We start from the raw sequence: 27,003 nt of genomic DNA on the forward strand, positions 1-27,003 counted from the left end.
TGCTTTGAAAAGTCTGAGGGTTTGATGTTAGAGTACAACCTTCAGAGTCAATTGCTTTTGTTCAGCAGAAGCCTTCAGAGAAGCGCAGGCTCTCCTCTTTCTGTAAGAGGAACCCAAAAAGTACAGGAATGGGGGAAAGGCAGTTCAGAATAGACACTTGCATAAAGATTTGTCCAGCACAGTGTCTAAGGGGCCCACATGAACACTATTTCCAATAACAAAACATTCAAAGGAGTCAGGCTTTATCTTTTCCATCGCCCAGCATCAGACATGGCTCAGAACCAATTTCCAGGTTTTTTGGATAAGCAAAGCCAATTGGATGAAGGAAGCTCCTGAATAAAAGGATCATCCACTGGCTGATCCAATTCTAATCAGCACAATGATAATTCTCTCACCTCCAACAGGATTAATCTGATTGATTGAATGAACAATTTGGTTCATCTTTTGGAAGCACTCAGAGAGCCCAGATGTCTTTGGACGTGTGTGTGTGTGTGTTAGCGTTACACTGTGTATCAACAGAAAGCTTTTGAAGACACTCTCCTAGTCACCTCCACTTGTTGGGCTTTGATTCTCATCACAGCCTCTGCTTGGAGCATCCCATTTTAATTTGGAGTAAAATTAGACTGGAAGATGCACCCCAGGAACTCATCTACTGCCCTCAAGAAAATGATGGGCAGCAGACAAGTTGGACTACAGATGTCTGAAGCATATCCTCTGAAGTGTGTGCAGAGTGGGGCCCGGACCCCTTGCTCAACAGATATATTGAGATGCATCACAGTATCACTGAGGTTGGAAGAGACCTCACAGATCATCAAGTCCAACCCTTTACCACAGAGCTCAAGGCCAGACCATGGCACCAAGTGCCACGTCCAATCCTGCCTTGAACAGCTCCAGGGACGGCGACTCCACCACCTCCCCGGGCAGCCCATTCCAGTGTCCAATGACTCTCTCAGTGAAGAACTTTCTCCTCACCTCGAGCCTAAATCTCCCCTGGTGCAGCCTGAGGCTGTGTCCTCTCGTTCTGGTGCTGGCCACCTGAGAGAAGAGAGCAACCTCCTCCTGGCCACAACCACCCCTCAGGTAGTTGTAGACAGCAATGAGGTCTCCCCTGAGCCTCCTCTTCTCCAGGCTAACCAATCCCAGCTCCCTCAGCCTCTCCTCGTAGGGCTGTGCTCAAGGCCTCTCCCCAGCCTCGTCGCCCTTCTCTGGACACACTCAAGCATCTCAATGTCCTTCCTAAACTGGGGGGCCCAGAACTGAACACAGCACTCAAGGTGTGGTCTAACCAGTGCAGAGTACAGGGGCAGAATGACCTCCCTGCTCCTGCTGGCCACACCATTCCTGATGCAGACCAGGATGCCACTGGCTCTCTTGGCCACCTGGGCACACTGCTGGCTCATGTTCAGGTGGGTATCAATCAGCACCCCCAGATCCCTCTCTGTCTGGCTGCTCTCAGCCACTCTGACCCCAGCCTGTATCTCTGCATGTATTACTTGTTAATATGGGAATAGCCTTTAGGAAGACTTGGACATAGTCACACACACATCCACAGACAAAGTTTATGTTAAAAAGCAATGTAGATGCTAGGAAATCATCTTAATTTTTTATCTGACAAGTTACTCTAACTCTACTGATAACTGCATTGCTTTTTAAAAGTCCTCTTGTAAAAGACCATCTAAACCAAACTGTTCCCAGTAGGTATCACATAAACTGGCATGTTCCTCTCAACCTCAGGTGTGCATTAAGAAGAGTGTCCAGCAGACCAAGGGAGGTTCTCCTCCATCTCTGCTCTGCCCTGGTGAGACCTCATCTTGAATAGTGCATTCAGTTTTGGACTCCCCAGATTAAGAGGGACAGGGATCTGCTTGAGGGAATCTAGCAGAGGGCTATGAGGATAATTAGGGGACTGGAACACTGCCTGCTGAGGAGAGGCTGAGGGACTTGAGACTTTTAGTCTGGAGAAGACTAAGAGAAGATCTAATAAATGTTTATAAATATCTGAAGGCTGGAGGTTGAGGGACAGAGGGATGATGACAGGCTCTGCTCACTGCTCCCTAGGGTAGGACAAGGAGCAATGGGTGTAAGCTGCAGCACAGGAGGTTCCACCTCAACACACAGGGAAACATCTTTCCTGTAAGGGTCACAGAGCACTGGAACAGACTCCCCAGAGAGGTTGTGGAGTCTTCTACTCTGGAGATTTTCAGGGCCCATCTAGATGTGTTCCTCTGTGACCTGAGCTAGATAGTATAGTCCTGCTCTGGCAGGGGGGTTGACTCGATGGTCTTTGGGCCTCTTCCAACCCCTAACACCCTGTGATGAGACTCAAATTGTCACCTAATACTTTATCACCGACGATGTTCTCTCTTCCCAGCATTTTCAGTAATTCCTGTTATTTCATGCCATCTCTGTGGCACCACATCTACATATCATTATTTCAAGTTGTCATGTTCCATTCCACAAGACAACTGCTGCCATGTCAAATCATCACAGAGCAGAGCAGTTGCTTTCCTTTATCATTAAGGGCAGCTGCTACTCTGTACAAATTGAAACATCAATACACTGCAAAAGGGTTCCAGGCTACTGAAAACAGTTGCTCCTGAAATTAGTACACCAAATGCTTATCTTTTCCTCTTGTTCAACTTGTTAACCTGTATCACTTCAACACAAGCAGGAGGCATTTTCTTCAAAGAAACAAAGCCAAGAGGCTTCAAACATCCAGACTCTAGGTTATGATTGTCTAAACAGACAAAAAGAATGCGAGAGGTAGGCATTATTTTAGGTATCTTTTTGTATCATCAAGTACATGCAGAGAGAGCAGTTAAATGTTGTCATAAAAGCAGCTTTTGACATATCATAGAATGATCCAGGCTGCAAGGAACCTCCAAAAGTCATTCAGTCCAAATCCCTCTGCAGTCAGCAGGGACATCCCCAACTACATCAGATTGCCCAGAGCCCTGTTGAGCCTCACCTTGAAATTCTTCAGGCATGGGGACTCAACCATCTCCCTGGGCAACCTGTTCAGCATTCCACCACCCTCATAATAAAGAACTTATTCCTAGCATCCAATCTAAATTTGTTCTTCTCTGCTTTGAAGCCATTGCCCCTCACCCTATCACTGCAAGCCTTTGTAAACAGACTCTCTCCACCCCTAATGTAGGCCCCCTTCAGGAAGGCTGCTGCTAGGTCTCCCCAGAGCCTTCTCTCCTTCAGACTGTACAACCTCAGCTCCCTCAGCCTGTCCTAGTAGCAGGAGATTTATCTGGAGATTTGAACTTGCAGTATTTAAGAAGTTGTTCTTCAGTACAAGGGTGGTGAGACTCTCAAATAGGTTGCCCAGGGAGGTTGTGGATGCCTCCTCCCTGTGAGTGTTCAAGGCCAGGCTGGATGAAGCCTTGAGCAGATGTATCTAGTTGAAAGTTGCCTGTGCCCATGATGGAAGATTGGAGTAGATGATCTCTAAGATCCCTTCCAACCTAAGCCTATAATTCTATGATGGTCATTTCCACCCCACTCCAATGTTTTAACCACAAACTATTCTGCTGGCACAGCAATGAAGTAGATGAAGAAAATGGAAGAAAAGAGAGACCAGTAAAATCCCACCCATTGGAGTCACTGTTTGCATTTCCATTGTTTCCCCTGCTAATTGCTCAGGCAGAGCTGAAGAAAATGGGACTCATAAAAACAAATCTCATTGCAGAAATTATCAAAAGGGTCATAAATTTCAGTTCCCTTAGAACCTTAGTTTTGGGGCCTCCTTTTCTTTTTTTCCCAAGCTCCCATCAAACCTGTATCTATGAGTTTGATGCTTGGGAAAAGAAAACAGAAGGAGTCCTGCTGAGAAGAGATGCTCATGTAAATGTTGGCAGTTTCCAGATTCTTTAGGAAGTTGAAGTCAGCCAGATGAGTCCTCCCCTCCCTGGTATGATAACTTATGCTGTCTGTCAGAGTCTATGAGAATTTGCAGGCTCCAAATAGAGTAGATTATTCCCCTTTCACCCTTTGAGTGAATAAAGATGTCAAAAGAGATCAAATGCATTATATATTGCTGCAGAAGTGATGCAATGGCTGAGAGTTACCATGCAAAATAAGCAGTACAGGCACTGCATGAAGCATCAAGAGCTGGGTAGAAGTCCTGTTCAACAGGGACATGTTCCCATGTATGTGCAGCTTGTCCCAAAGTATTACAGGCTTCAGTGTGGCTAAAGGATGAAGAAAGGACTACAATACTCTCTATGCACATTCCATTCCAAAGCTGAGCAATAGCTGCATTTGTGGCTGGCAGACAAGACAAGAAAGCTGCAGATAGAGAAAATGAAGGAGAACCTGAAGCTACTTTTGTTTACAGGAGCAAACAGAAATACACTGCTTAGGTTTACTTTTGCTTTCCTACTTTTCCATGCCAAACTGTGCTAGTTTGAAGCTAGCTAGAGTGTTTTGGTGAGAAGAACTAGATTACAGGCTGTGAAAGAGAAACAAGGGTGATGTCTACTTCACTCATAGGCTTGCTGAGAGGTGTAAGAAGAAGAATCCAAACATAGTTAAGGCACTTCTGCTTGGGAGCTCTGGGCTGCATTTCTCTCTCTAGCCTCTCTGCCATCTCTCTGGTTAATCCACTTTGCTTCCTAACACCCTGGCCAAACCTCCATTCTCCCTTGGGACTGGGGTAAGGTTGAGAGGGGTGGTTGGAAGCCCCTCCTGGGGACTCAGATTTCTGGGAGGGGAGTTGTGTTTCTTTATTACCTTTAACCTTGTACATTCCTGTCTATAACAGCATATACTGTAAATATCTGCTTGTATATTCTGCTGGCTGTAAATATAAGCTTCATTCAAATTGCCAGAGTCAGCTGAGTCTAGGCTGGGTGATTTCCCAAGTGGGAGGGCTCAGGTAACACCCAAACCATCACACAAACATATACAAAAAGAGTAGAGAGAAAGGGCAAACCCCAAGTTTATGGCCAATATCCTAGCAAGCTTCTCTCAAAGGAATTCAAATTTACTTTTACTGCAGTACCCTTAAGGTACTTTGATCACAAGTTCACAAGGGCACAGAGGTAGTTGCATATAAACAAGCAGAGAAAGCAGAAGAAAACTCGTAAAAAGAGGAATTTAGGAGAAAAATTAGAGGAGTGATCAAACAGTGCAGAAGTATCTTTCACAAATTGCTTGGCCTCTCCCTTTTTCTTCTGCCATTACAGAATTTCTTAGGTTGGAAAAGCCCTTCAAGCTCATTGAGTCCAATCATGAGTTTCACATTGACAAGTCCTTAACTAAACCAAATCCCTCAGCACATCTAATCACTATGAATTGCTATGGTTGGAAAGGACCACCAGGATCATTCAAAAAGTTGCCCAAACCCCATGAGAGTAACAGGTGCTAATACTTTATGAGACACCCCTCTTCAGTACTTGCAGGAAAAAGAGAGGCCCACACCTTTCCCCTCCAAGGAGGATTCAAACTCAGCACTCCTAAAGGAGCCATGTACACATCCCATCAGAGCTCTGGGTACCACCTCTCCTTTGCCCAGAGGCTGGGCACCCAGTTTGGGGTCTGCCATTCTCAAATGGGGACACAAGCCAACCTATTGGAGCCCTAAACCTACCGCATGGTGCTGTAGGAACATCAAAAAGCATCACCAGGAGTTTTCCTCTGCTAGAAAAAAAAGTACTGAGAGCTACATGGGCTGGGTAGGAGGAGAGATGACCTCACTTCAGCCTTCTTTTTTGGGTTGGATTAAAAGAAAACACTGATGAAGAGTCAATCTTACACATCAGCCTAAGGTAACCTGCTTTTGCACTTTCTTTCTCAGCAGACAGTAACTCTACATTTGAAGATAACCATTCATGCATAAAATTACTAATAGAGACCATCTATCTGACAAATGTCTGTTCCTTCATAATTTATATCACTTGATCTATTTTCAAAGGTTAGCCTTACATTAAAATTACAGTTCTGTATAGGTCAGCCTGTTACTTAAAGATAAATTACTCCACCTCTTCGGGTTGCACTGTTGTGTTTTGATAATGACAGGCTTTTTATTCCCATGCTTTCCTCTCCCTTCTCAACAGCATAGCTAAAGTAGGAACACCTTGGCCATGCCTCCCTCTGTTCCTGTTTTAATTTGTTTTTAGTCTAAACATCTCCACTTTATTATCTTTTACTTCCTTTTAGCAGAGACCAAGGAAAGACTCAGCACTCCAGGATGAAAAGATGAATCAATGATACACAACAGGACTAGGCTAAACTCTTCAGCTTTGTCATGCTGTATGTGAACTAAAACACTGCATAACCAATACCACTAAATTAGTTGCAATTAAAGGACAATTTCTACTCTCCTCTAGATAAAGCAACAAGATGAAAATGTTTAGAGACAAAATGTCAGTGTAAAGTTCATGCATTTAACAACTATCCAGGAGATCTGCTTTATAAATGCACTTAAAACAGAGAAGTCCCTACTGGTTTTTTTTAGGGGAGGGTTTTGTGGTGGTGATTTCATACCACTGCAGTAGCCTGGAAAGTTACTGGACTACAGAAGACTTGGGTATTTTTAAACACCTGGCATAGCTATTTTCCTATGATTGTTAAGAACCATCAGGTTGTAACAGTTTGTCACATATCTTATTACAAATGCATCTCTGAATTACTGAGGGTGAAAAGCTCTTCTCAGGCACCACAGACATCTGCACACCAGATTAGTGCAGCAGTCTTTTAGCTCTGCAGCAGCAGAATGAAAGGGAAAAGCAACATTTGGAGTCTGTGAATCTTCTGTATTAGCTGCACAAGTATGGGTCTGCAGGACCAGCAAACCAGCACCAACATCACCTGGAGAGCCATGGCATCCCTCCCAGCACAGAGCTGCTCTTGAATGTGATAATGCCCCAGTAAAGATCAGAGTGTCCCACACAGAAACAATCCAAAAGAGGGAAATTCAGACTGCAAGCTGGGGAACTGTTAGGTCTCATGTAGCATGGAACAATGCTGAGTGACTTCCCCAAGTTTGGCACCTGACACAGTAGCTCAACTGGAAAAATTAGCCTTTGCCTTGCAGATAAAAATGAAATCAGAATCTGCATGACCCCTTGGAAATAGATTCTGAAGTCCACTGAGTCACTTGTGAAACCAATACAGTTAAAGAAATTGTCTCTGTTCCTGACCACATGTACCAAGTTCTCCCCAAAGCTAATTAGGACAGGCTTAGAAACAATACATGCACTTCAAATGTATTTTCCTAAGGCTCCTTCTGAAGCAAATGCAAGGGTAGAATATATGTTTATCAAGAGTAAGAAGCCAGCAACCAGAACACAGTTAATACACAAACATCAGTTTTCAGGTGCAATTAGCAGCAGCTATTCAAAAAGCAAATTATTCAGAATCATGATGGAATATTCAGGTATACATAAAGTGATCAACCAAATCCAGTTGTGAGGGTTTGAAATCCCATTTGTGGATGGCAGATGGTAGAGGAGAACCCAGTTCATGTACAAGAACAGCTATTGGGATCTCAGGACACTGGAGCCTTTGCCAGCATAGCTGATTTAAAGTGCATAATGCAACATGGGATTTGCAGGAAATGTTGGCAGTGCTGCATGGAATAACAAGATGACCCCTCCAATACTCATAGCAGACTGCCCTTTACCTGCACAAGGTGTAGGAGAAAGTGCTGACATTCTCTTCTTGCAGCTGCATGACTGAGCATGCAGCAGAAGCTCTGTATCTCCTTCCCGTGCAGCCCTCGCTTGGTGCATTCCCTTACTTTGGGTGCACCCAGGAACGATCTGCTTTGTGTTTCACAGGCTGGCAAAACTACAGAGCTGGTATTTCAGAGCCTGGGCAGCAAATGATTCACAAAGAAACAAAGCAGGCTTCAGATATGCCTAAGGAGACTGCCAAAAGTAGACCAAGAGGAAGAAGGAAGGAAATAGGTATTCCTTTGTTTTAAACTGAGTAGACATGAAAGGCTGCAGAAGTGGAGGTAGCTCATCACCACTCAGCACATCAACTCTTCCACGTATTGCCAAAGACAAAAAAGGAGGACCCCCAAACCTCCATTTCCTACAGGGGGTCTACCCCAATGTGAGGATTTAAGAAGAGGCAAGAATGGTGTAGGACACTGCAGCCCACAAGGCAGGACTGCACTAGCACAGGAGATACTTCCACTCCATCAGCAAATCTGAAGTGTCATATTCAGTCCACCCATTATTATTTCTGTGCAGATGGTTGTGACATCTAATTCCTTCAGGGCTTATAAAGCATGGAAATCCCTGCATTGAATCCTATCTTCACCACAAGCCAGGCAGAGACCAAGAAGGGAAATGTTTTAAATTAATTGATGTGGATTACCCCAGATCACCTTCCCCAGCTGTAAACTAATTCAGACTTCCTTTCAGCAAACTGTGACCAATATCCCCTCCTTTCTTACTGCAGCATTTAGTTCTCTTCTTGTCTTGGAAGGAGAGAATAGCTACAGTTTAAAAACAAACCAACCACCAAAATAAACCAGAAAACCAAATCCCAGAACAAACAAAACCAAAACAAAAGGGGAAAAAACCCCAAAAACCCAACCAGAACAAAAGCACTCCCAAGTGAGACAAATTGAACCCATACCAACGTACCATAAAAACATCTCCAGGATGTGCTCCAGCTTGTCTTTGCTTATCTATTTTAGTACAAGCTGGATGAGACAAAGCCTGGTGCCTGCAGCTCTCCCAGTCCAGGTGGGGTCCCACCTCTCAGCCAGCATTTCCTGTATCTGGAGCCTCTCCTGACTCTCCCAGCTTGAGGCCTCATTGGCCTTTCCTTTGCCATGGCTCTTGCTGTGTGATTATCTACATTTGCTGACTTGTTCTATGAGCATCCAGAGGCCACCCAGCAGGATCATTGTTGCTTTCACATGCACCAAATCCAATCAGTTCTAGTGCTGTGGCTGCCAGGGCAGGCTCTCATTTCTTTGTTACCCTCTCAAATGCCAAGGCACTGAGATGCCAGTGCTGTCTGAACGCACCCAGAGCCAATTGCATTAGCCTTCTGCCAACCTGGGGCCTTGTCTGCTCCCAGGAATTAATTCCTGTTTTGCTGCAGTGCACAACCAAAGTTTCAGGTTTCTTAGCCAATCTATTACAATTAGGTTTTTTTTCTGCAATGCATTTGGTATTCTTTATAATGATCCCTCAGAGTCTGTGGTTCTGGGAGCTCTCTGCACACTTTCTGCTTCTGCAGTTCCCTCACCTCAATGCAGAGGCAAACAGCAACTTTTCCATCTCTGCTCCTTTCTGTAAACCTGAATTGGGTAAGTGGAAGCAATCACCACAGTGCTCAGTGCTTGGACAGGTTTACATGGAGGGTGGGAGACAAACTGACAGGCTGACAAACATGCAGATAAGTTCAGTTTCCTCACTTTGGGAAGTTTATTTGCAATAGCTTTCATTTAAATTTTCCTAATGTCCAGTCTAAACCTACCGAGTCACATCTTGGGGCCATTCACAGAATCAACCAGGTTAGAAGAGACCTCCAACATCATCCAGTCCAACCTAGCACCCAGCCCTAGCCAGTCAACTAGACCATGGCACTAAGTGCCCCAGCCAGGCTTTGCTTCAACACCTCCAGGGATGGTGACTCCACCACCTCCCTGGGCAGCCCATTCCAATGCCAATCACTCTCCCTGGGAAGAACTTCCTCCTAACATCCAGCCTATACTTTCCCCACCACAACTTGAGACTGTGTCCCCTTGTTCAATTGCTGGTTGTCTGGGAGAAGAGGCCACCCCCCACCTAGCTACAACCTCCCTTCAGGTAGTTGTAGACAGCAATGAGGTCACCCCTGAGCCTCCACTCTTGTTCTTTCTCTATTCACCTCTGAGAAGAGACCAGCACCAACCTCTCCACACTAGCCTTTCAGGTAGTTGTAGACAGTGATGAGGTCTCTCCTCCTCTTTTCAAACTAAACAGCCCCAGCTCCTTCAGTTGCTCCTCATAATATTTGTTCTCCAGGCTCTTCACCAGCTTCAGTGCCCTCCTCTGCACTCAGTCCAGCACCTCCACATCTCTCTTGTATCAAGGTCCCTGACACTGAATGCAGTACTGAAGATGTGGCCTCACCAGAGCTAAGTTTACAAAGATTTCAGATACTAGACTGTTTATATTTGAAAAGCTAATTATTTTTCAAGGGTCTTACATTTTCTGCAAGATAAATAGTCGATACAATATCATTCCACCCTGAAATGTATAACTGCCATGGGTGTAATGGAGAAGTGGAAAAGACTTTGCTTAAACTTGCACTTATGTTTAGTACAATTGGCACTTTCATACTCACTGCAATTGAAAGGTTGTGGAGTCTCCTTCTCTGAAGACTTCCAAGGCCTGTCTGGATGCATTCCTCTATGACCTAAGCTAGATTGTGTGGTCCTGCTCTGGCAGGGGGGTTGGACTCGATGATCTCTCTGGGTCCCTTCCAACCTCTACCATCCCATGATGGAATCACCTTTGCTTGGTTTGTCTGTCCCTTTTCTCTTTGTCATGTCAAGCAGCCAGGCAGTCTGGCACTATTCTGCTTTGCAGATCTACCAGCAAAATAATCATGCAAGTTTTTTTCATCACAGAGCCTTCCAGGTCACTGCCTGAGTGCTCCCACGTGGGTAGTCCTCCCTGAGAAGCAGGACCCAGATGGAGAATGGCCAAAAGGAAGGAAGCAATTCAATGAGCTCTTCCATTCAGGTCTATAAGCATCTAGATCTATGTCCTATGAGAAGTAGTGAGAATGTTATTAGGGCATTAGTCCCATGGGGAAACATGTGGAGAGGATGAATTTGTAGGGTTTAAAGAAGGAAAAGATCTTGGGAAACTCCTCTTGAAGCTGATAGTTGGGGTAGGCTTAATCAGAGCTGTGAGCTAAGGGCCTGCTGCTGTTAGCTCACAGGTTAGCAATCCCTTTTTCTTTCTTCTGCAGAAGGCAAAACTCATCCAGACAACTCCTGGTAGACAGCAAGGGCAGCACAAGCCAACTGTCCTGAAGACAATTTGTGATATCTACTTGCCCTGAATTTTCACCCAAAGATGATGTGCTGAACCCTGATGCTGACCCAGTTTTGCAACCAACAGATTTCATAGCCTCTGGTTCAGAAGTATTATTGCCTACACTATTTAAGTCAAGATACCAAAATCACTCTGAGGGACTGCCAAGCAGTGTATTTAATTAAGCATAAATTACAGATGTGGAGGGTTATTTTGGCTGTACCTATGCCTCCTCTAGATCATTCTCTCAACCTGAGGAAAAAACAAACATTTCAGTTACCAGATGCTGCAAGCTCATCGATCATAACAATTCTCACCCCTGTGGCACCTCTGCAGATCTAACTCTGTATAGGGCAACTCGTTACCCTATGCAGTGTCAGTGAGACCCACATGGCCCTGACAGGCAGCTGAGCCTCAACTCCCTCAAACAGGCAGCATGCATCATGCCACGTTGCTCTTATTTCCTGGTATGCTTCCTTTCGTGGCTGCACACCATGCACAAGTCGTCAGGGAAAGGGCTGTGTTCACATTTGGGATCTATCTGTTTCTCTGAGGATGTTTTGATGCAACTGTCACAGCCATTTCACCTTCAACTGGCCCTCTTTCCACAGATGACCAACCAACCAAAACACCAGAGAGATTTTAAGCCTCCTTGATCTAAGGGAGGAGGATGAAAAAAGACATGATGCAGGCAAATGTCACATTTGTGCCACTGACTGAAACGTTGCTGCCAGGATACATTATTCAGCACCTAACACACCTACTGATACAACTCTGAGCTGAGCTCTCCTCAAAAGATCAGCCATCCGTGGTTTGCCCACAGCAGGTGGAAGAGATTCCATGCTGCAGTCCTAGGGTAAGAGAAAGGAATACCAACCAAGCCCATGGAAATGCATTGCTTTAGGAGAATCACAGCCACTTTTTGCTTCAGGAGGAATTTTCCAGAGCTATTCTCTTAGTACCCTAGATGTAGATAGGGGAGCTATGACTACAAGGACTGAAACAAACTAAGTTTCTTACTCTTCTTGAAAATCTATGTGCCAAGATGTGGTCAGGCCACATCTTGAGTGTTGTGTCCAGTTCTGGGCCCCCCAGTTCAAGAGAGATGTTGAGGTGCTGGAAGATGTCCAGAGAAGGGCAACAAAGCTGGTGAGGGGCCTGGAGCCCAGCCCTGTGAGGAGAGGCTGAGGGAGCTGGGGGTGTGCAGCCTGAAGAAGAGGATGCTCAGGGCAGACCTCATTGCTGTCTACAGCTACCTGAAGGGAGGCTGTAGCCAGATGGGGGTTGGTCTCTTCTGCCAGGCAACCAGCAATAGAACAAGGGGACACAGTCTCAAAGTTGTGCCAGGGGAGGTCTAGACTGGATGTTAGGAGGAAGTTGTTGGCAGAGAGAGTGATTGGCATTGGAATGGGCTGCCCAGGCAGGTGGTGGAGTCACCATGCCTGGAAGTGTTGAAGCAAAGCCTGGCTGAGGCACTTAGTGCCATGGTCTGGTTGATTGGCCAGGGCTGGGTGCTAGGTTGGCCTGGATGATCTTGTAGGTCTCTTCCAACCTGCTTGATTCTATGATTCAATAATAAAAAAAAATACTAGACCATACAACTTTTATTCCCACAAAGGTGTCATTACTACTAAAATTCTTGATAGTAACAAGGAGAGGGCAGAAGCAACACTACCAGCTCACAGCTTCAATCCTCATCTTCTTGCCCTAACACAAAGTTGGAAAGAGCATCAGGGCAGCAGCTGCTCGGAGCAGCCCATCCCTGTGCTCTGAACCTGCACATACAGATACAGCAGGATGCAATCATTCCCTGTCACATACACAGCCTTACCTCCTATCCAACTCAGAGAAAAGATACTGGCAGGTTCTGGTCAGGTTTTGCCCTCCTTATTCCTCTTGCATGGCTTTGTGCTAGAATCCATTTTGGGGGTAATGGGAAGGAAAATTGAGTTAGACCCTGTTAAAGGATTTGATAATGAATTTATTCATGAAAGACTTCAAGGCTTGAGTTTTCCATCAAAAGCCAGCACAGGCTTTGTTAACCATGCTCACCTATGACTTTTAGTAGAGAAGCCAAGATGCTACTTTCCTCTTGTTTCAGTATCTTTTTACACATCTTAGCCATGTACAGCCCCTTGGGAGTGTCAGAGCATCTCCTCTATTAACTAGGTTGGTGACAGTGAAGACCCTGGCACAGCTTACATAAGTCCTAAACTTCCCACACTTCAACACCTCTGCTCTGCAACTGCAATGCAAGATAAGCCAAAAGCCAAAGCTCTTCATTCTGCCACGATTTTCAAGGAGTGTTCAGAGATACAGAAATGTCCACTGCTCTCTTTAAAAGTGAAATTAAAAGCCATTTTCCAGCCAATCTGTGTTAGACACAAGAAATCTTCCAGAACAAAGACTGAGAACTCTGCAGAAGGCAGGGCACATGGTATGTTAAAGAGGCCTTTAGGGAGCTGCAAATTCAGCTCCTGTATCATGGTGAGACCAAAGGCAAGTATCAGGTCCTAGAGGCACAGAAAGCCATACAATAGGAATGAGGCTTCAGAGATCAGAGCCTGCATCCCTTCTATTTCAACATCTCACAGTGCTACAGCTGGAGCTTCAACCACACAAAAAGGGGTTTCACCAAATTCTGCTGCTTCTGCTCTGGCCACAAAGTTCAAGGGAAGGCAATTCTATTTTCTACTGTCTCTGTGCTGCATCTCTCTCATTACAAAGAAAAGGTGCTGGCAAGCCATGGCCCAGAGATGCTTCTGTCCCCAGCTAAGCAGTGCAGCTCAGACCCTGAAAGTACCAGAGAGAGACTAAAATGCACTATTTAAGCTAAAAGATTTTGAAACTGTGGTGGGTTGACCCTGGCTGGACACCAGTTGCTCACCACAGCTTCACTGTCACTCCCCAGCTGAGCAGAGGAAAGATAATAGATCAAAAGGCTCATGTGCTGAAATAATTCACCAATTCCCAAGTGGACTCAACTTCAGGGAGACTTACTTTAATTTGTGACCAGTGATAGGATAAGGAACAATAAAACTCAATCCTTAAAATTACCTCTCCCCACCCTTCCCTTCTTCCTAGGCTCAACTTCACCCAAAGGCAGCACAGAGGGATGGGGAATGGGGGTTGTCATCAGTTCATTACATGATGTCTCTTCTGCTCCTTCCTCATGAAAGGGAGAACTCCTCAACCTCTTCCCTCTGCTCCATTGTGGGATCCCTCCCATGGAAGACAGTCCTCTTTGAACTGCTCCAGCATGGGCCCCTTCCTCAGGTGGGGGGCACCCTCCTATCCTGTAGCCTCTAGCTACCAAAATCTTGCCAAACAAATCCAACACAAAAAGTAGAGAAAATCAACTTAGAGTTCCTTGGCTGAGGGATTAGTCCTGGGCATTTCTGCAGAGTAGTATCCTAAGGAGGGATTTGTCTCCTCTGGAGTCCCCTGTGCCTTCCTGGAAATGAATGTGTCAGCAAAAGTCCCCAGCTCAGCACAGCACTCAATCAGTACTTAAGCTTCACACAAGCACATGCTCATTTTAAAGCCCATAGAGTTGCTCCTTGGTGTTGGAAGATAGGCTCTCAGATAACATAATAACAAGAGAATGTGGGAGTTAGAGAGAAGTCCTCTCCTTTGTCTTGTTTAAAGGAGGCAGGAAAAGAGGTGCCCTCCTCCCAACACACTCCGAGAAAGCCCTCAGAGCACTGGTTCCACTGGTGTGCTTGATTCACACATCCTGCTGATACAGGAGCAATGAGCAAGTCAGGGAGCAGCTGCAGCAGACAAGAGCACTTAGAGGAGAGCCTCATGTGAGCTCTCCACCAGCTAATGCTGTGCTTCTGAGATTTGGGGATTTTGCATCCTGTCACCTGGATGATTCAGACGCAGGGTGTCTCAGCAGCTGTGAGTACCAGGGAAGCCAGAGACAGAAAATGAAGTGGAAACTCATCTTCCCCTGCACAAGCCTGAAGGTTACAGAGAGAACAGGAGGTTATGTCTGCAATTCTGACTGGCTGAGCTGTCTGCTGATCAAAACACAGAGACAGACACAGCCCTTTTAAGTTACCTTCCCCTCTGTCCTACTTACCCATGCTGTGATCAGAACAGGTTGTATGACACGTGCAGATGATTAATGATGGCAGTAATTAAGAGGGTAGCTGATTTTCACATGTAAAGACCTTGTTGGTCCCCTCTGGACCTCAGCTTTCCCTGCAGTCAGGGAACTCCTTACGATCCCTACAGCAGTGATTTATCTTTCTATCAATGAATGCATCAGATGCTTCACTTCTTGCTGCCTGGGGACTGCAGCTCTCCAATCTAATCAAGAACTTACAGGGCAGATAAGGAGCTCAGATTTAATGTCTGAAACTCTTAAGTTGTTGGGGAAGGTTTGATACAGAGGGCAGAAATGTCAGGGCAGGCTGAATTGAGATGAACTTTCACAAACCTATAGTTTATGAGCCCAGACAAACCATCACTGTTAAACAGTTTGTTTGGTTGGGTTTTCATTATCTTGTTTGGGGGTCATTAAATGCTTTTTGCCCAAGAAGTATCTAAGATTAATACTAATCTGGTTAGAAGAAAAGCAGGTTTCAGAAAGTTGTTGAAATCAACAGTGAAGTCACATAGTAGCCCAGATGGTTGCAAAGTCCAGAGGAATAGGGTAAGCAGCAGGGAATGGCACAAGGTCCATGCAGAGTAACTGAGTTAGTGCTTGCTGCCCAAGAGTCCTTCAGATGGATGCTGCTGGACTGTCTCCACAAGCTTCCTAGGGACTTGTCCATGACCAATGGCAAAACCAAACCCAGAATGAGGTGCCAAGCAATGAGCTAATTCCTCAAAGTCATCCAAGACTGAGAAAAGGCTGGATGGGACACAAGATTGCATGGCACGTAGGACACAGCCGTAATGACACGACATGAAAGATGCAAAAAGACAAATCTGAAAGCTTTGGCAATCTTTCCTCCATCAGGCAAACAAACAGGTATTGGCATCTATGCCTGTTCAGGCTTAACCTGGTGAATAATTGATGCATTTCCATGTGTTTTTATTCAGAAGTGACATTGAAGTTCCAATCTCCAATATTTCCTGATATTCTTCAGGATTAGAAGTTGATAATGATGACTTATAATCAGCAAAGGATCCACATTAGGAAAGACTTTGGGGGGGAAAAAAATGAGCAAGAAAATGGAAGACTGAAAGGAGAACCAAAAGGCAGCTCTAAAAAACCATTGCAGGAACCAGAGAGACACTTCCTTCACACTGAGCTGTCAGTATGTAAAAACATATTGTGGCAGGCTGTGGTTTACCTATGCTTGTGTGCAGCCATTGGAGGCTCAGAGGGACTAATTATGAAAATATGATTATAATGGATTAGTAATTCTGTCAATCAGAGCCATGCATCTGATAACAGAAAAAGCAATGGGCAAGAATGCCACAGGATGGGAAAAATTAATGCTGTGGGTTAGTACTAAATGCATATCTCAAAGGAGAAAGAGAGATTTGAGTCATGGAGGGAGGAAGATTTCATATCAGTAAGAAAAGTCACCATCCCTGGAGGTGTTCAAGAAAAGGCTGGATGAGGCACTTAGTGCCATGGTCTAGTTCACAGATCACAGTATCACCAAGGTTGGAAGAGACCTCATAGATCATCAAGTCCAACCCTTTACCACAGAGCTCAAGGCCAGACCATGGCACCAAGTGCCACGTCCAATCCTGCCTTGAACAGCTCCAGGGACGGCGACTCCACCACCTCCCCGGGCAGCCCATTCCAGTGTCCAATGACACTCTCAGTGAAGAACTTTCTCCTCACCTCAAGCCTAAATTTCCCCTGGTGCAGCTTGAGGCTGTGTCCTCTCGTTCTGGTGCTGGCCACCTGAGAGAAGAGAGCAACCTCCTCCTGGCCACAACCTCCCCTCAGGTAGTTGTAGACAGCAATAAGATCTCCCCTGAGCCTCCTCTTCTCCAGGCTAACCAATCCCAGCTCCCTCAGCCTCTCCTCATAGGGCTGTGCTCAAGGCCTCTCACCAGCCTCATTGCCCTTCTCTGGACACGTTCAAGCATTGGATAGGACTTGTGGATAGGTTGGACTGGATGATCTTGGAGGTCTCTGCCAACCTGGTTGATTCTATGAAAACCTCTATCAAATGAGTTGCTCAGAAAAGCATTAATAGCATGTGTAAAGCAATCTTTACAGTTTCTCTCTAAAGATGGCTTTGACTTCCTTGGGAAGGGTATGATGACTTCAAGCTGCACTCAAAAGTCTGCAGGCAGCATTAGGAAATATCACTAGATTGGCCTGCTCAGTCAAAGCAGCTGACATCTGAGCCACCAACAACACCTAACTTAGCTTTACAATCCCATTCTAGAATCAAAGAACATGAAAATCTGGGGAAGATGCTGCAATTTTGTGCAAAGAATGAGTTTTGGGTTTTTTTAATTGAAGAAGACAGCTCTTTGAACCTGTTTCCTTAAGGGGGATCCTTCCCTTTCTTTCCTCATCCATGTCTGGTTTGCTATTTAGGACCTTGGAGAAGAGCTGGACCATGGTCAGGGAAGTGGCTGAGGAGCTGCCTTCCCCCTGCTTTCCTATGGAAAAAACACCATCAAGTAATTTATTCCATAAAACAATGTGAAGCTTGTAAATATCTGCAAGCAGTTTGAACTTCAATTCTCTGCTTTACAGCTCTGCCAATATGCACCCTGGTAACCTGGCCAACTTGTGGCATATTAATGGTGTATTTCAATTTCTGTTCCTTCTTTGCTAGAAGGGGCTGAGGCAGCTCCCCATGTTTCTAGGCCAGCCTAGGAGGTGCACGTTCCTCCAGAGGAAGCAGCAAACTCCTGGCTCAGCCTCCACAAGCGGAGGGGAGCCAAACACAGCTGGGATCAGATCCGTCTGCAGCTCCCTGGGAGGTTTGTGAGCACTGTCATCTGGAAAATTAGGATGCTGCAGCTTCTCTGGCTTTCTCTGTCACAGTAGGGAGGGTGGAGGGGGTTGGGGGACTAAAGAGAACCAGCTTGTCAGTCCACAGTGATAGATAACTGCCTAAGCATTGGCACTGGCCTGATGATAAAAATATCATTTTTCTTTGAGCTGATATAAAACCAGCCAATTAAAGTCCTGCTCCTAATCCCAGGTGGCTGCTTCAGGTACTGGCACCAAAGCTGAAGGATGAAGAACTTGTACAGAAAAACAGCCTGGAAATGCTGGCCACAGAGCAAGGCTGTGACAAGATGCTGAAAACAGATCAAATGAAGACAAAAATACCTGTCTATTCTTGGCCTTTCCTTTGACCTGTTATTGCTGCCTCTTTGCTGGTGCTCCAGGCTAAGTCTCAGAGGCAGTCTTCTACTAACTGATGAGACAGAAAAGGAAAATATATATACTGAACTGAAACACAAAATAACTGAGCAATCTGGTATCATAGAATCAAGCAGTTTAGAAGAGATCTCCAAGAGCATCCAGGCCAACCAAGCACCCAGCCCTGGCCAATCAACCAGACCATGGCACCAAGTGCCTCATCCAGGCTTGGCTTCAACACCTCCAGGGATGATGACTCCACCACCTCCCTGGGCAGCCCATTCAAATGCCAGTCACTCTCTCTTTGTGAAGAGCTTCCTCCTAACATCCAGCCTAGACCTCCCCTGGCACAACTTGAGACTGTGTCCCCTTGTTCTGTTGCTGTTTGCCTGGCAGAAGAGACCAACCCCACCTGGCTACCGCCTCCCTTCAGGTAGTTGGAGACAACAGTGTCCTGAGCCTCCTCTTCTCCAGGCTGCACACTCCCAGCTCCCTCAGCTTCTCCTCACAGGGCAGTGCTCCAGGCCCCTCATCAGCTTCAATGCCCTTCTCTGGACATGTGGCAGGGGGTTGGTACTGGATGACTTTCGAGATCCCTTCCATCCTAAACCATTCTATGATTCTACCCACTGCCTATTGAAAAGAGCCCTGCCTCACTGTCACGAGCCTCTATCCTTCAGATATTTATGTGTATTTGTAAGCTCCCCTCCCAGTCTTTTCTTCTTCAGAGTAAAGAATTTCAGGTTTCCCAGCCTCTCCTTGTAAGAGATGCTCCAGTCCCCAGGACCCAGCTAACGTGAAAGATCTTCACGATAAAACACGTCTATTCAAGTGGAAGATCAGGGGTTTTAAGCATAATTTCTATCCTACATTCTAACAGATAGAGAAAGGCTTTATGCTGGTAAAAGGTGCAATACAAAAGCCAGCAAAATTAGAAAGCATGTTCTGGCCCCAACCTACACCTTTGAGAAGCAGGCTGGTAGGAAAAGAAAAGATGATAAGAAGGCAATATAGAGATAAATCACAAAGAGGTGAAATAAAATCCATCTTAGTGAGCCTGGGACTTCATCACCAAAGAGGCTGAGAACAACTTTGCCCATCATTCAGACAACAACAAAGCTGAACAAGCCATGCAGAGGGTTGCCTGCAACAACCTCACTGAAAACCTGTTTGAAAACAAAGAATGCAGAGAAAGAAGGGGAACAGAGGCATAGCGAGATGAACCCTGAGCACATGGTCTTTCACTTGCTGAGAATGCTTCTTTCATCCCTTCCTGCTGCAAAACACGTTACTTTAACAGTAACATACCCAGTGTCAGCTTCCTTGGGAGCTCCTTCTCAGAAGGCACAAACAAAAGGAGTTTTCAAAAGCAAGAGCACACAGAACTTTAGCATCCACAGCTCTGGGCAGATTGTAACAGAGAACCAAACAGGTTGGAAGAGACCTCCAACATCACCCAGGCCAAGCTAGCACCAAGCTCTAGCCAATCAACTACACCACAGCACTAAGTGCCTCACCCGGGCTTGGCTTCAACACCTCCATGGATGGCAACTCCACCACCTCCCTGGGCAGCCCATTCCAATGCCAATCACTCTCTCTGCCAACAACTTCCTCCTAACATCCAGCCTAGACCTCCCCCAGCACAGCTTGAGACTGTGTCCCCTTGTTCTGTTGCTGTTATTGTTTACATATTTTGCTGCTTATTGCTAGATCTGGTTATTATCTGTACAATGTTTCCATGACTGTACTCAAGCTGTGGCCTGACCAGTGCTGAGTCCAGGGGCAGAATAACCTCCCTTGTCCTGCTGGTCACACTGTTCCTCATCCAGGCCAGGATGCCATTGGATCTCCTGGCCACGTGGACACACTGCTGGCTCACATTCAGCTACTATCAACCAGCACCCTCAGGTCCCTTTATTTCTGGCTGCTTCAAATTTGGGCTGGTTTTCATATGAAAGCAAGTGAGCAGTAAGCATGGCTGTGCTGTCACTCTTCCAGGCCAGCTTCCTCCCACAAACAAGTTTCTCCCTGCTGAACACTTTCAGAACCTGCTAGTTAATATTTCTCCCTAAATGGAACAGCTGAGGGCCCCTGTGTGACTTGTGCTGTGGTTCCGAGGACTTTCCCTGAGCTTTGGTTTCTGATTCAGTAATTTGCAAAACCTGTTTGGTTTTTTTCCTGCAGAAACTCAATGGCTGCTGATGAAGGAAGATAAAAACAAATATCAATTCAGCTCTTATTTTGGGAGGTTTTTTGTGTCATTGTTCAGAGGGAGAGCCAAAGACACCATGTACAGCAAGAACAAGCTGTGGCGAAACCTATTAAATATGATTGTTTGGTAAAATGCCATCCTGCTGACATGGGCATTTTGAGTGACGTTGCCAGCTGATCTCAGTTCACACACAGTCCACTCTGGCTTATGGCATAGAATCATAGAATCAAACAGATTGGAAGGGACCTCCAAGATCATCCAGGCCAATCTAGCATCCAGCCTTAGCCAGTCAACTAGACCATGGCACTAAGTGCCTCAGCCAGGCTTTGCTTCAACACCTCCAGGGATGGTGACTCCACCACCTCCCTGGGCAGCCCATTCCAATGCCAATCACTCTCTCTGCCAACAACTTCCTCCTAACATCCAGCCCAGACCTCCCCCACTACAACTTGAGACTGTGTCCCCTTGTTCTATTGGTGGTTGCCTGGCAGAAGAGCCCAACCCCACCTGGCTACAGCCTCCCTTCAGATAGTTGCAGACAGCAATGAGCTCTGCCCTGAGCCTCCTCTTCTGCAGGCTGCACACCCCCAGCTCCCTCAGCCTCTCCTCACAGGGCTGTGCTCCAGGCCCCTCACCAGCTTCGTTGTCCTTCTCTGGACACCTTCCAGCACCTCAACATCTCTCTTGAATTAAGGAGCCCAGAACTGGACACAGCACTCAAGGTGTGGCCTGACCAGTGCTCAGTACAGAGGCAGAATAACCTCCCTTGTCCTGCTGGCCACACTGCTCCTGATGCAGGCCAGGATGCCATTGGCTCTCTTGGCCACCTGGGCACACTGCTGGCTCATCTTCAGCTACTCTCTACCAGCACCCCCAGGTCTCTTTCTTCCTGGCTGCTCTCAGCCACTCTGGCCCCAGCCTGTAGTGCTGCTTGGGGTTGTTGTGGCCAAAGTGCAGAACCCTGCACTTGGCCTTATTAAATCTCATCCCATTGGCCTCTGCCCACCCATCCAGCCTGTCAAGGTCCCTCTGCAGGGCTCTCCTACCTTCCAACAGATCCACACCTGCTCCTGGCTTGGTTTTATCTGCAAACTTACTGATGTTGGACTCAATCCCCTTGTCCAGATCGTCAGTAAAGATACTGAATAGGATTGAGCCCAGCACTGATCCCTGGGGAGCACTACCAGTGACAGCTGCCAACTGGATGTGACACCATTCACCACCACTCCCAGAGCCTGGCCCTCCAGTCAGTTCCTGACCTTTTTCAGAGCGAATCTGCTTATGTTCCTAAGAAACTTTCATGAGTTAGTATCTTCCACATTCTCTCTCTACTTATTTCCTGCATAACTAATTCCTACAAAGCTTATGAGGCCTGTTCAGTTCAAACACTGACTCTGCCAAGGTCAGAGACCTCCTCTGCTCAGCCGTGCTGGATGCTAATTCTTTTTCATCCCCTGCCCTCCCACTAGAAATAAGAATCAGGGAAGAGATGTTCTCTCTCTCATTTCTAGAACTGTTTTGCTCAGCTAGAGCTCTGCTACCACCTTTCCAATGATGGCAACTGCTGGTAATTGGAAAAAAAAAACCCACAAGTGGAAGAGTTGATGACTCCAGTTGAGAGCAATAGCTTCTTATTTACAGGGCTACAGATTCTGCTGCATCCCAGCACACCGTGAGCAGTGCTCCACGTTTCCCTTTCCCTAGCAAAATGGGACCTTTCACAGACTAAAGGAGAACCCATCATAAGCTGCATGGCAGACTTTGCCTGCAGTTTGTCAAGGCAAAGTAAGAAAAAAGTTTTTATTGGTATCATTTTATTTCCAGTCAAGTTCCATAAAATCAGTCTCTGGGAAGTTCCAGTAGCTGATGTCTGCATTTACAGGCTAATGCAGCGAGTGGGCATAGCTTGAAATAGATAGCTGTAAAAAGAGATAGCAGCAATGCAAATTGGGCTGAATAAGAAAATTATACCCTGAGTCCTATGACTGTAAAAACAGCAGAGGCAGAGCAAGTAAAGCTGAGGCATCTCTGTTTAAACCACAGTCTGTAAACACCAAGGAACCAGGCAGAGAGTGCAGCACTGGAGAAGAAGCAGCCTTCCTTCTAGGAACTTTGGAGGTGCTTTTACAGCTTCATTTGTATCCAGAGGGAAAACATAAGCCCCAAACTACACAAAAATGCTTATGTATGCAAAGTTTGGTGACTACATGTGAAAATTCTAAACTTAATTTTTTATAGGTGAGCCTGGGGGTTTGAAGTCATGTAAAATAACAACAATAATAACTCTTTTCAACTCTCCAGGTACAACTTACTACAAATCCACTCATTCGGTTCAAATTCAACCCTTTTGCCTTCTTTGTGGCTACAGAAGAGGATACAAACCTGCTGCAAGTTTCAATGCACCATCCCTGCTGAGCAGACATCACTACAAAGCATTGCTAACTCAACCTTTCCCCTTTGAACATGAAACAGTTTTGAGTTAGGACCTGGGGGCTTTTTAATGGTTTAGATCCCACTTTAGCTGGTGCCTAAAGCATAATGCCTGGAGCATAAACGAGAGGGCAGAAATCGAAGTCAGAGGTATTCTGCTAAGTCTAATTGTATTTATATTTCAGCTAACTCAAATCAAAACACAGGGAATTTGAAATAAAAGCTATAATTCCCAGGACACCCATGGCTCCCCAAAAAAGGAGGTGTAGCAGATACCTACAGCCTGTTCCTGCGATGGGGATGAGCAGGACTATGAGTGAGGCTGCATGCAAAATGAGCATGAGCTTGACCTTTGAAGTTATTCCCTCCTTGTGAAAGCCAAAAATTAGCTTAATATCTACAAATCCTGCTCTTTCAAAAAGATAATGACCAATTTCAGGGCCAGAGCTTGGAATAAGCCATCTAACTTACAGCAAGGATCATAGAATCGATCGGAGTTGGAAGGGACCACAAGGATCATCCAACTCCCCTGCCATGAGCAAGGACACCTCACACTAGATCAGGCTGTCTAAAGCCTTATCCAGCCTGGCCTTAAACACCTCCAGGGATGGGGTTTTTACTACCATTCTGGGCAATCCATTCCAGTGTCTCACCACCCTCATGCTAAAGAACTTCTTCCTAATATCCAGTCTGAATCTACTCATTTCTAGCTTTGCTCTGTTCACTCCAGTCTTATCACTACCTGACATCCTAAAAAGTCCCTCCTCAGCTTTCTTGTAGCCCCCTAAAGATACTGAAAGGTCACAACAAGGTCACCTCAGAGCCTTCTCCTCTCCAGATTGTTTGGGTGGTTAGAAACAAAGAAAATTGACTCCCAAAATAGCTGTTGCCCTGCTTTCCTTTCCCATCCAAAAGGGCTTGGTGCCCTGCTCAAAGCATCCTTAACCCTCCTCCTATGCAAAATGCCCACCAAAGCCAAGCACATGCAGCCCTTGGCAGAAGTGGAGGGGAAAGCATGTCAGATTTGGGAAGAAATGAGTGCAGATGCAGGCACAAGCACACGCCTGACTCTGCACTGGCTGTCTCTGGCTTTCTTTGCTTCATCTGCTGCCTGGGATTTACAGTCCTTTCTCATTTAAAGCTCTCAGTCGCCACTAGGAGAGCTGTGCAATACGAGCTGAGAAAGACATCAGGAAGGGACTGCATGCATGCTGCAGGTGACAATGAACTTCCTGCACATGTCATTCCAGGAAGGAAGTTCTTGGCTTACATACAGATATGCACCTTCCTAACAACAGGAGAGATGAACTACAATCGCATAATTCCCAGTGCTTAGGGATCTCAGTCCAAGATACTAATCTTTCCTGACTGTGACAAAAATCATAGCATCAACCAGATTGGAAGAGATCATCCAGCCCAACCTAGCACCCATTCCTAGACAATCAACTAGCCCATGGCACTAAGTGCCTCAGCCAGGCTCTTCTTCAACACCTCCAGGGACAGTGACTCCACCACCTCCCTGGGCAGCCCATTCCAATGCAAATCACTCTCTCTGCCAACAACTTCCTCCTAACATCCAGCCTATCTGTCCCCTGGCACAACTTGAGACTGTGTCCCCTTGTTCTGTTGCTGGTTGCCTGGCAGAAGAGACCAACCCCACCTGGCTGCAACCTCCCATCAGGTAGACAGAGATATCCAACAAGCAGGTGCCAGCAACTTTAGATATCACCTCTGAGACCTTGCTCCACACAGTTCTTAAACAGCTCTTTTTCTTCAGTCCTCTAAGTTTTGGCTTTTTTAAACCCTTATTCCACTAAGCAGCTGCCTCTGTTTCAACAGAAACCAGTTCCAAAAGTCCCAAACTTTCCCAAACAGCTCCATATTTTAAACCTCCTCCCGATTACACTGACCACCACTGGGTTTATTTATTTCCTTAATAACTCTCAAGCACCACAGCCTGCACAAACATAAACTTCACTTCAGCTCTTTCCACTCTCTCAAACCTCATTGCACCACCCAAACAGATTCTTTCAATGTTTCAGTGAAAAGGATGATTCTGAAGTTTCTTTTCATATTGGAAACACCATTTAAAGAAAAAATAAAGCTAACAGGTTTTTTACAAGCAGGATACACCAGCAAACATCTGTACTCAGAATACTGTAAACCTCAATAGCATCACTGACTTTGTGTATATAGCTCTACTACTACCAGGTGTAAAAGACAGTGGAAGAAAGTGCCACTTGCTGTATTTTTATATGCCAATCAGTACATGTATTTTTGTCAGCAAGACAGAAAGGCTCTCTAACCTTTGATGCTGCACTTGGTAGAAGCCATCTATGCTGGCACAAAGACATGCTTCAAAGTAACTGAGGTTGAGACTAGGATGTTCACACTGTGCTGCCACAGCTGCTTTGCCTTTCCAGATGAAAAAAAGGCAAAGCAACATTCTGGCTGAGCTTGCAAAAGCTGAGCTAAGATTTTTCTAGGGCAGAGACCAACTGCTTCTGCCCATCGTGTAGCTTCTTACAAAGCACTTTCACAAAAACTAAGGTCCTCCAAGCTCTGCTGCTGTTAACACAGTAACTTCAAGTGTTCCAGATGTTCATGAGCCATAGAATTAACCAGGTTAGAAGAGACCTCCAAGATCATCCATCCAACCTAGCACCCAGCCGTGGCCAATCAACCAGGCCATGGCACTAAGTGCCTCAGCCAGGCTCTTCTTCAACACCTCCAGGGATGGTGACTCCACCACCTCCCTGGGCAGCCCATTCCAATGCCAAATCACTCTCTCTGTGACGAACTTCCTCCTAACATCCAGCCTACACTTTCCCCAGCACAACTTGAGACTGTGTCCCCTTCTTCTGTTGCTGGTTTCCTGGGAGAAGAGAGCAACCCAAACCTCTACAGCCCACAAAAGACAAGCCAGCTAGAAGACCACTGGATGTCTCTATAATTTGCATTTAAGCAGACAGTAGCTTTCAGCAATTTCCCTGTTACTGGGGAAATGATGAAGAGGAGAAGCAGGAGAACAGAAAAGGAAGAGCATATAGGTTGGTTCACTTGACATTTATTCCGAGTGGTCATAAGGCAGAGGCACTCACATCCTCCACTCTTGCTCTAACAGCTGCAAGAAGAGCCATGGAAGCTTTTGAGCACACAAGCCCAGCTACCTTCAGTCATCACAGGGTACAATGCACTCAGCACGCACCTTGTTTCTGCCCCGTTATATCACATCCCCTGAGGACTGAAGCTGAGCCTCTAATGCCAGAACAGCAAGCGTTTGCACGAACAAGGTGAGGAGTAAATAGTCATATACAAAGGCACATTTTGGAGGTTTTGCATGACAAATGGCTCAAAGCTGTAAACACTTTTGAGGAGTAGTTAGCTCATCATGAGTGCTTGGGTCCTTGCCTCTTCTCACAATAAAATGAATTCATTTCGCCTCAGGATACTTTTGGTTTTCTAGCCCTCTGAGAAACCTTTTTGCACTTGTTAACCTTTATATTCCTGCGTTGAGTAGCAGCTCCATTATGTAGCTGTGCTCCACTGGGCTGGCTGGCCTCCACATGGATACCCATGAAAGAAACAGCCCATGCTTAAAGAGCTGATTTTGCAGCTATTTTCTATGTCCAAAACCAACCGTCTGAGCTGAATGCATGGTCAGCAAGCACCCACTCAGTCGCATTAAGACGTTTATACCCCTCAGCCAAACGTTGAAAGGGCACAGTTAAAAGGAGGCGGTGAAAAGTGCTGTTGAAATTGTAGAGCAGGGGATGCTAAATAAGGTGCCGAAGGTGACCTCAAGCTCTCAGGAATGAGGGGGTACAGCAGCTCAGGAGCTCAAACAAAGAGATGCCACTTACAGAGAGATGCTCTTGCACAGCTTGGTTACTCAGGTAAGAGCTTACAAACCATGGATGCTAGATGCATGAGGATTCTTCTTTTAGTCAAGCCAGACCAAGAGCCAGCTAGAAAATAGTTTGGGGTTGGTTTGTTTGGGGTTTTTGCTTCTTGCTGTTGTTTTTTCATTTGGTTGTTTATTGTCAGACTAAACA

General features: G+C 45.9%; 1 protein-coding gene across 11 annotated transcripts in view; it reads right to left on the minus strand.

The window, feature by feature from the left end:
* SGCD (sarcoglycan delta) overlaps window positions 1–27,003 on the minus strand; it is a 681,477-nt gene that overhangs the window by 568,572 nt on the left and 85,902 nt on the right. Inside the window, exons 2-3 of one of the 11 annotated variants that reach the window (XM_064161984.1) lie at window positions 18,274–18,361; window positions 17,466–17,591 (exon numbers count right to left, since the gene is read on the minus strand). The exons of the other annotated variants lie outside the window; for them this stretch is intronic. The gene's annotated coding sequence lies outside the window, so the exon portion shown is untranslated. The remainder of the gene's footprint in view (window positions 1–17,465; window positions 17,592–18,273; window positions 18,362–27,003) is intronic. 11 annotated transcript variants of the gene reach the window in all.

The sequence above is a fragment of the Pogoniulus pusillus genome, chromosome 22 (assembly GCF_015220805.1).
Source record: "Pogoniulus pusillus isolate bPogPus1 chromosome 22, bPogPus1.pri, whole genome shotgun sequence".
Taxonomy (NCBI): domain Eukaryota; kingdom Metazoa; phylum Chordata; class Aves; order Piciformes; family Lybiidae; genus Pogoniulus; species Pogoniulus pusillus.